Source organism: Ornithorhynchus anatinus, chromosome 5 (genome assembly GCF_004115215.2).
Source record: "Ornithorhynchus anatinus isolate Pmale09 chromosome 5, mOrnAna1.pri.v4, whole genome shotgun sequence".
NCBI classification, from domain to species: Eukaryota; Metazoa; Chordata; class Mammalia; order Monotremata; family Ornithorhynchidae; genus Ornithorhynchus; species Ornithorhynchus anatinus.
In genome coordinates, this window is record NC_041732.1 from 89,268,159 (window position 1) to 89,278,814 (window position 10,656).

At 41.1% G+C, this 10,656-nt stretch overlaps 1 long non-coding RNA gene across 1 annotated transcript; it reads right to left on the bottom strand.

The window, feature by feature from the left end:
• Positions 1-2,232: 2,232 nt before the first annotated feature.
• LOC103164988 lies at positions 2,233-3,310 on the bottom strand. The gene is made up of 2 exons (XR_484405.3): positions 2,887-3,310; positions 2,233-2,457 (listed from the first exon to the last, which is right to left on the bottom strand). It is a non-coding gene; the product is annotated as an uncharacterized LOC103164988 (long non-coding RNA).
• Positions 3,311-10,656: the final 7,346 nt, after the last annotated feature.

Here is a 10,656-nt window from a genome sequence, read left to right on the forward strand (position 1 = left end):
TTAAAGTTAGGCTTGAAATTGAGTACTTTTATTGGCTTTTTGACTCCATTGATAAATGTTTCTATTTAAAAATAAATGTATAGGTGTGGGCAAATCTGACCTTGTTTATCCTACCCCCATCTACTCAGATCTTCTGTTTCGGAGGTTTCGATATAAGGATGAAATACATGTGCCTGCATCAGTTAATCAATCACCCAGTCAGTCATATTTAATGAGTGCTTACTGTGTCCAGAGCACTATATTGAACACTTGAAAGTACAATGTAATATAACAGACACATTCCCCACCCACTAATATTGTGAGTTTTCATTGCTAGTATCATTTTATTGTGTTAGGTAGGAGTTCAGGCCTGGGATGAGATCCAGGTTGCCAGAAATGATTTGCAGCCAGCATGGAGCTGCTAAATTGTAACATCTCTTGAGACTAGTTCAACTGCCTAATGTGTTTGATAACTGTTACTCTTCCATACAGGTACTGGGGATTTTTAGGTGGCTTTTAATGACTGCTGACTGAACGTTAGCATAAGAAGAGGATGGAAATTCTGAACTATCCAAGTTGCATCAACCTGTGAGTGGTACCTAGCTCCAATCGATACTTTCCTAGTCCTCAGTCATACTTTCTCTTTTTTCTTCTTCTCTTCCTAGAAAGAGCATGGACTTGCCAGTCAGAGACTGTGGGTTCAAATCTCAGCTCTGCCATTTGTCAGCTGTGTGACTTTGGGTAAGTCACTTAACTTCTCTGTGGCTCAGTTACTACCTCATCTATAAAATGGGGATTAAGACTCTGAGCCCAACTTGGGGCAACCTGATTACCTTGTATCTACCTCAGTGCTTAGAACAGTGCTTGTCACATAGTAAGCACTTAACGAATACAATCATTATTATTATTATTATTATAGACTCGGTTGGTCCATGACATTCAGAAGGATGGAACTCTTCAAGCAGAATCTTCAGGAGGATTGGAAAACCAAGATGAAAATACATGAAAAAAGCCAGACACCACAACAGCAAACAGCAGAGAATAATCTCTATGTGTGTGTACTGTGTGTGATGTGGAGAAGAGGCAGACTCAGAGAGACAGCTGTCCAAAAAATACAATACTGAGAGAAAATTTTACTCACAAGTGTGCTTCTTGTTAATTATACTGGTCAACATGTCCAGTGATGTCCAGATGAAATGTTGCCCAACACAGCTTAATGAAGATCGTGCATGTAAATGTGTGTTCCATCTGTGATTGAGTGGTAGGAGCTATTTGGAAAACACTGCTGTTTCACCATGGTTCCCTTATGACTTAGCAATATTTTGAACTATGACATGTTTAGTTGGTGAAGCTTCCAAGATGATTGGATAAGCTGCCCCCCAAACTCTCCACCTCATTCCTTGTCTAAATTAGCTTAATTATCAGTGTAGTGACAAGGGGACAGAGCTGGGGAAATGGGAGGAGGGGTATTCTAGTGAGCCAAAATCCTTCTCCCCCAGTCACCTCTCTGTCCCTCCGGGGAAAGAGAGGAGATGGAAGGAGGCTCTGTCACTGCAGGTGCCAGCCCCAGACAGGGAGATTGTGAAGCTTGGGCAAGTGGGGTGGAAGCACTCGGCCAGGAGGAGTTCATTCATTCATTCAATCGTATTTATTGAGCGCTTACTATGTGTAGAGCACTGTTTTGAGTGTGGCAGGACAAATGGGCAGTTGGTCCAGAGAAGCATACCAATTTTGACTTTTCAAAAACATTCTGTCTTTCTGATTTCACTCCATCAGAAGATTGGTAGATCTTCCAGTCTATCAGATCCTGCCTGAAGGAATCAATCAGAGGTTATGGTTCACGAACATGCCATAAATCAACCCTTTCAACTGGGTAGTGGATGATCAGATACAGGTGACAAGGGATGCCTATAATCCAGTCAAAAGTAGTGTAGACAACATATGCTAGTATCACATACCCTTCACTGTCACTTGGAATGACTGGGGGATGGAAGCCCTTTTCCCTCCCCTCAGCTATAAGCTTTCTCTCTCTCTTCTGAAAGAGAAAACCCTCTCAGGAACTGCACCACTGCCCCAGGGGACTCCAGAACTCTAAACTTCCCAGAGAGTTCTGGCATTAGTGCCGCCATAATGGGAGAAATGGTGAGAGAAAGAGACCAGCCATATGTTGGGTGAGAGAATAACTAAATGCCAATTAGAGAAGAAAGCAGTAAACAAGGGTCTAAGAAAAAACAATGGCTTCACACAGACCAGTGGAAGTTAAAAGAGTAAAGAATTTAGTTCATCAAAGTCAACATTGGGGAATACAGGGAGCTGAAACAGATGAGAAGGTGACCGACAACAGAGATGACACCCACAACAGATGACGGCCTGTGGCCCATTGATGGGGTAGAAATTACAGCAGAAAGCAAGAGGCGCTGCAGACCATATCCAAGAAATTACGCCTCAGTCTCAGGCAAGTGAATATCTCAGCTGATCCTATGAAACAAAGAAATAAGTACCACTTGAGCATGCTCTTTGTCAGAAAACAAATATCTCTGAAAGATTTAAAATAATCTTTTCTCATATGATAATGTTATGGGCAGCACATTATCTGTCTTCATATGAATATTTTTCAATATCTAAAGTGGCTTTGGAAATAATTATAATACTGAATTAGTGCCCAGCAGTGCGCTGAATGCTGGGAGATATACAAACTAATTAATTAGAATGGATTCAGTCCCTGCCTTATTTAATGTTGCAAGCCACCCCAGGCTCATACCAACCAGGACCTTCCTGGACAGGGGGAGTCTTGGTAACACATAAGTAAAGTCCAACCACACCTCTGATTGCCAAGGTTACTGTGGAAAGCTTTTTACTTAGTGTTACCAACGTGCAAGGGAGTGACACATACACACTCTAACTCACTCCACTCAGGGTCCAATATTGTTCTGCTGGTCAAGGGATGTTGTTCTGCTGATGCTTCTTCTTTCTGCTTCCAAGTACTGCTGACTTCTGCTGCTTTCAAGTGCTGCTCTCCTGCAGCTTCTGCTCCAAGTACTTCCCTCTGTATCCTTCAGCTTACCCTGTGCTGAATCAGCATGTCCATTGTGTTTCTCTGTGCTCCTTGCTTGCTGAGTTCTGTATGTAACTTCTGTGTGCCTCCTCACGATTCAAAACAACCGGCTTTTATCTGCCTTGGGCATTGCAGGTTTGGCTCTACATGGCAGTCCTTGTTTGGTCCAGGCCCATTAGCAGGCAGAGCAAGGAGAGAAAACCCCACTTCCCTATATGTTCTACCCCCTCAGGCCAGCAATCACTTGCCCTCAGGTAAAGCCCATCAGTGCCTTGTTGTTTGTTGAATCACAGTCACCAATAAGGCAGCTTGTTGTGTGCTCACCACACATAGGACCCACAGTCTATGAGGGAGAACAGTATCTTATCTGCATTTAATAGATAAGGAAACTGAGGCACAGAGAAGTTGAAGATGTATCAGACATTAATCTTTTTGGTTTTGGTATGATGATATCCATGACATCACCGATCTGGGGGGAAAAAAGTTTTGAAAACCATTTTCTGTTCTTGATCTCTGAGCCCCAGATGGGACAGGGACTGTGTCCAACCCGATTTGCTTGTATCCAACCCAGCGTTTAGTACACTGCTTGGCACATAATAAGGGCTTAACAAATGTCATTATTACTGTTATTATTATTATTATTATTAAATAACTAGCTGTCACCTCTGCCACCCAATCTTACTATACGTTGCAAAATTATGCCATGCCAGATATTTTTTTCATATCCCCATGAGTAAATAGGTTTGGATTGTTTATACAGAAGATGTCTATAGCCCTCATTTCTGTACCCTAATAGATAATAATAATAACCATAATAATAATAATAATAATAATGGTTCTTGTTAAGCACTTATTATGTGAGAGGCACTATACTAAGCGGTATGGTGGATACAAGCAAATCAGGTAGAGTAAGGGCCTGGAAGTCAGAAGGATCTGGGTTCAAATCCTGCCTCTGCCACAAATTTTCTGTCTGTCCTTGGGCAAATAACTTCTCTATGCCTCAGTTATCTCATCTGTAAAATGGGGATTAAGTCTGTGAGCCCCAAATGGGACAGGGTCTGTGTCCAACCTGATTAACTTGTATCTGCCCCAGGGCTTAGAACAGGGCCTGGCACAAAAGTGCTTAACAATTACCACAATTATTATTGTTATTGTTACCCTGAAGGAAATTAACTTGCTTCTAGGGTTCTGTTATTTTAACCTCCTTCAATCTTAGATAATTCAGTCACAAGTGTCAGAACAATATTTACCCAAGGCTATAGAGTGTACCGACCCTCTCACCAGTAGTCCAGAGAGACTCTGGTACCGACCCTCTCACCAGAGAAGCAGCGTGGCTCAGTGGAAAGAGCACGGGCTTTGGAGTCAGAGGTCGTGAGTTCAAATCCCGGCTCTGCCACCTGTCAGCTGGGTGACTGTGGGCAAGTCACTTCACTTCTCTGTACCTCAGTTACCTCATCTGTAAAATGGGGATTAAGACTGTGAGCCCCACGTGGGACAACCTGATTCCCCTGTGTCTACCCCCTAGCGCTTAGAACAGTGCTCTGCACATAGTAAGCGCTTAACAAATACCAGCATTATTATTATTATTATTAGTCCAAACACTACAGATGAAAAAATTAATTGTCAGCTGGGAAAGTTATGGCCAAGAAGAAACAACAGATTGATGCTGAAAGTCCAGAAAAATTTTCAAATAACCCATTTAAGCTAATTTTCACTACTAGTCTTCTTTAGTTTGGTTGTAATGCTTTCACAAATCACATTAAGCTATTCTTGAGTTTTAATGAGTTTTTAATGATCAGAAAAAAATATAAAAACTTCAGAGCCATGAAAAATGAAGTCGATTTTCAAGGTACCCATTCCATTTGTCAACTCAACCACTATTCATCCTAGTAGAAATAGTATTTTATATTCCTAGTAAATCTTCAACTCCAATTGTTTTCTTATTCTGACTTCACACGCAGGCTCAAAATAGCCATTTCAACCACTCTACTTAAGGATGCAAATACAACAAGTAATCACTTTACAAAAATACCTAAATATTGTGTTTGTTCAAGAGGTAGTACCTTGTAGGGCCTAGGGAGCTTTAAGTATTTTTTATCACAATTGACATTAGAAGAAAAGCATCTTAAATCTGAGGCAAAACAATGGAAATTCATGGGCTACTGAAATGTCTCCACTGGGCCATCGTAACAGCAGGTTGAAAAATATGCTTGGATCTGCACGAGACTTAATGGGCCAATTGAACTATGATTTGTTAGTCAGCTAATAGTACTTTCTTTCACACTTCCACATGCCAGAATGCAAGTGCTAGGTTGAGCTGCTCTTTCTTCTCCATTTCCCCAACCCTCCACCATCCTGCTTCCTGATATTGTAGAGCTAATAGACAATTCTTAACTCATCTTCTCGTGCAGGCACTGTCATTGGAAATAGACTATCTCTGATGAGATTGCTAACCATCTTCATGAAAGGAAGCTGTCCCAAGTTAATCAAAATTGTCAACCAATCAGAGATAATCACTGATTAATGTAAACCATTTCCTATTAGAGAAGTTCCGGTATCTCCTATCCGTTCAAATAGATGGATAAAGGGTGTTAGAATTTGGAAGAGCACCAAATTAAAAACAAAAATGAAAAATTATGGTATTGTTAAGTGCTTACTATGTGCCAGGCACTGTACTAAGCATTGGGATGAATACAAGCAAATCAGGTTGGACACCGTCCCTGTTCCGCATAGGGCTTGCAGTCTTAATCCCATTTTACAGATGAGGTAACTGAGGCACAAAAATGTTAAGTGACTGGCCCAAGGCCACACAGCAGAAAAGTGGCAGAGCCGGGATAAGAACCCAAGACCTTCTGACTCCTAGGCCTGTGCTCTATTCACTAAACCATTCCCTTCCAGTTGGATGTGTTGATTTAAGGCTTCCTGGAACAGCCTTAGAGGTCTTGAACATTGTATTTGTCTTCTAAAACCTTTATCCTAGCCTACACAGCTCAGTTCTCTAGAAGGCTAGGCTAGAAATTACCACTGGAATTGTCCTGTGCTGATGTGGCTCACAAAGTGAAACCCCTAGTTGCCTTCATAAACTTAATTTGTCCCAGAGTAGACATAAACTATAAATGCTGATAGGAGTAATGATATTTATTGAGGACCTACTGAATGCAGTGCACTGTACCAAGCACTTGGTACTGTTGAATGAAAGTACAACCAGAACCCATCCGTGGAAAGAGAACTGCTCAAGGAATCAGAGGACTTGGTTGTTAATTCCAGTTCAGCCTGCAAATGACAGTGAAGGTTTCTTACTGAAGAACCCCCACACCCTTAATCCCCTCCCCACCAGGGGAATTGCAGAAGGTGGACAGGTCTAGGGACAATCCTGAAAAATAACTGCCTAGATCGTGCTTGTCATAATCCAGAGCAGCTCCCTAGGTAACCACCTTCTGTTCTATGCTGGGATCACAAAGCCATTAAATGGGTCCTGGCATGAATAAAATCTTTTCATGCTCTAAGGAGTGTTTTCCACCCCTGCCTGCCTACTCATCTGTCGACATTCAAGTCTTGGGAGAGAATGCCTGGAATGGACAAGAGGGCAAAAGTCACTGGGCAAACAATCACTACAATCCATTCTCAAACCTCAAGGTTGAGGCTCATCTGTTTATCCCAACAGATGAAATTCAGTACATGTATTTTCCAATTAGCACTTTTCATTGTTCCTTTGAAATAGTGTTAAATAATAAAAAAAAAAAAACAACTAAATGAGGTAGCATTCCCTTAAGAAATAGTATAAAGTGTACGAGCCCAGTTTCTGCAATTTCATTTCCTCTTGCCTCCAGGAGATCTTTTCATTCAGGTCCCACTGGCACCTCAAGCTGGAGCTGTCCAAAAATGAACTCCTCATCTTCCCTTCCAAATCCTCACATCCACTTAACATTCCCATCAAATCTGATAACAGTCCCCTCCCCTGCAACATTACTTTAGCCCATTTCTTAAAACCTCGATTTTAGCCATGATTCATCCCTCTTCCAACCCCTATATTCAATCTGTCACCATGTCCTGGCAGCTTTTCTTTTATTTAAGGTATCTGTTAAGTGCTTACTATGTGTCCAACATTGTTTTAAGCCCCAGGATATATATTACAATTTAATTAGGTTGGACAGAGTCCCTGTCCCACATGGGGCTCAGAGTATAAGTAGAAGCAAGAACAGGAGAACTGAGCCACAAAGTTAAGTGACTTGCCTAAGATAACAAAGCAAGCAATTGACTGAACTGGGACAAGGACCTAGGCTCTCTAATTCCCAGGCCCTTGGACTTTCCATTAGGCCGTGCTGCTTCTGTTCCTTTACAACATTTCTAGGACCCAGCTGATCTAAATGGCCACCACCCTGGTGCAAGCACTTGTCATAATCCAACTGACTCCTCACCTCTACTCTCTCCTTTCTCTAGCCTTATCATTCAGTCAGCTGCCTGGATCACTTTTCTAAAACATTCATCTGCACACTTCTCCCTACTCTTCAAAAATATTCCAGAGAAGAAGCATGGCCTAGTGGAAAAAGTACAGGCCCAGGAGTCTGAAGAACTGGGTTCTAATCCTGGCTCTGCCACTTACCTGAAGTGTGATCCAGGGCAAGTTCTCTACGCCTCTGTTCCCTCATCTGCAATATGCAAAACCTGTTCTTCTTCCTACATAGTTTGTGAGCCCGTAGTACAATATGCACGTAGTACAATAATAATGATAATAATAGTAATAATAACAACTGTGGTATTTGTTAAGCACTAACTATGTGCCAGGCACTGCTCTACACTCTGGAAAGGATATAAGCAAATCAGGTTGGACACAAACCCTGTCCCGAGTGGGGCTCACAGCCTCAAGCCCCATTTTCCAGATGAGAGAACTGAGGCCCAGAGAAGTAAAGTGACTTGCCCAAGGTCACCTAGCAAATAAGTGGCAAAGTCAGGATTAGAACCCATTACCTTCTGACTCCCATGCCCATGCTCTAGCCATTATGCCATGCTGCTTCTCAAGTACTGATACAGTACTTGGCATATAGTAAGTGCTTAAAAAATCCCAAAATTGTTACTATTATTATTATTATCATTCCTTTGATTGCTCATTTGCCTTGACATCAAGCAGAAACTCCTGACCATTCTCTCCAAGGCTCTCAGTCAGTTTTCTCCATCCTTATCCATTCTTCTCTCACTTAATCTCAGCTGATGTTCTGCATTCTTCTTAAGGAGATATTGGCACCGGGCTTCCTTCTCATGTTTCTTTCTACTGCCTTGTACATATGCTGGTTCTGAAACTCCCTCTCCTCACATCTGAAAGTTTACAGACCTTCAGAAATCAAACCCCCTCCAGAAGTCTTTCCTTGTCTACACCACCCTACATACCTCAACTTCAATGCCAGTACATGGGTAGTCAAATCTTCAAACATATGGTCTAGTGGCAAGAAGCCTTTGCCTGAGTCTCCAAGGACCTGAGTTCTAATTCCAGCTCTGTCATCAACTTGCTGTGTGACTTTGAGCAAGTCACTTACCTTCTCAGTCTCAGTTTCCTTATATGTAAATAGGAATGCAATACATGTTCTGGCTCCTACTTAGACTGTGAATCCCATGAATAACAGGGACTGTATCTAATCTGATTACCTCACATCTACCCCAAGGTTTAGTATAATGCTTGGCACATTGTAAGCCCTTAATGGATACTGCAATCATCATCACCATCCTCATGGAACTCCTCCAATATTTCCTCCTTTCTGTATTTTATTTAAATGTTGAGCTCTCCTACTAGATTATAAGCTACTTGAAGGCAGAAATCATGCCTATTAATTTTATGCTCCTAAGCATTAAGTGCTTTTCACACAATATATACTATGAATTGGTTGCATTAATGAATAATCAAGAAACAAAGAATTGACCAAATGTATTAAAAATCAGTAATACACTCCTAGAGAAACAAGAACAAGGATTCCACAATGGGCTGACACATTTTGCACTATGACACATTCATTAGGGAAAATCCTTCAAGAAGCTCTAATAAAAGAGCAGTTTACATTGCCTTTTCTTTAAAAATAGAGATATTTAAGTGCTTCCTATATGCCAAGCATTGTACTAAGCACTAGAGTAGGTACAAGATAATCAGGTCCCACAAGGGGTTCACAGTCTAAGTAGGAGGAAGGATAGGTATTGAATTCCCATTTTGCAGATAAGGGTAGAGGCACAGAAAAGTTAAGTGGTTTGCCCAAGGTCACAAGGAAAAGGGAAGAACTCTCAGGTCCATGTTCTTTCCACTAGGCCATATTACTTCCCAAACTCTTTCCTTCCCATGTGTTTCCTATCACTGGAAAACAACACTATCCTCCCTGTCTCATAAGCTTATAACCTTGGCATTATCCTGACTCATCTCTCTCTCAATTTTTCACCAAATCCTATCAGTTATACCTTCACAACATCACTAAAATCCACTCTTTCCTCTCCAACTGAACTCTTACTACATTGATCCAAGCACTTACCATATCCTTCCTTAACTTCTGCATACTACAGACCCTCCCCACTCTGGTCCTTACTTCACTCTGCTGCCCAGATTATTTTTCAGAGTATTACCTGTGAACCCCACATGGGACAAGGTATTAAATTCAACTCCTTTTTCTAGGGATTGTTAGATCTAATAGGATATCCAGACACATTTATAATCCAATCAAATGTTTCTTAGGCAAGTCACCCCCTCCAGCCCCCCCATTGCCTACCCATACAGATGTATCATGATAAAATAGATTACTACATCCCTCTCCCCTCTTTGGGTTACACCCTAGGTTACTTTCTATACTATGCGAACAGGGCATCTCCCTTCAGTCAAATTAATCTAATGTTCCTCAACAAATATAAATTCTTACTCAAATATAGCAAAAGTAGAAAAAGGAAGCAGGGCTTAGTGATTTTCCTTTAGGTACACAAGCAAAAATTCCAATGGGCCCAGGCTTTAAGACATCAAAATGTAGGCAGATGTTAAGTTGCCATGGTAGACTATTATGACATAATAATTCATTATAAAAGAACAGAATGTTATGATATAGATGACTTTTATGGGAAAGAAAACTTCTCTTCCTTGAAGCATGTAGAGAAGGATGGATGAGATCACAGATTTAAAAGTTTCTTGAAAGAGGGAGAGAATGAATACCATACCTAATTCTGCCAAGCTGCCATAGCTTAAAGAAAGGTGGTAGGGCATTTTTCTAAGCTAAAAATCCAGGAAAAAACTTAGAAACCAGAACTGGCAAATTTAGAGTGTTCTTTCCAGGACAGAGGAGTACAGGGATAGCTCAGAGGGAATCAAATTGAGAAGGAGAAAAACTGTGATGGCAGAAGTAGATTAAACATTAAACAGGAGAAGCCGGAAGACGTGGAAATATCAAAAGAGAGGGTAGAAAATTCAAAGGGAGAAACATTCTGCAAAAGCAGAAAGCTGGCTGAGGAAATCAGTGGAGTCACCTGCCTGGAAGTGAAGATCCATCAAAAATGACAAAGATATCCAAGAGACCCATTTAATTCTCCAATTTGGTTTTTACTGAAGATTTTAGAATGATTCCCACATCCAATTTTTTTTTGTTTAAAAAGGTTAGGGGATTAGG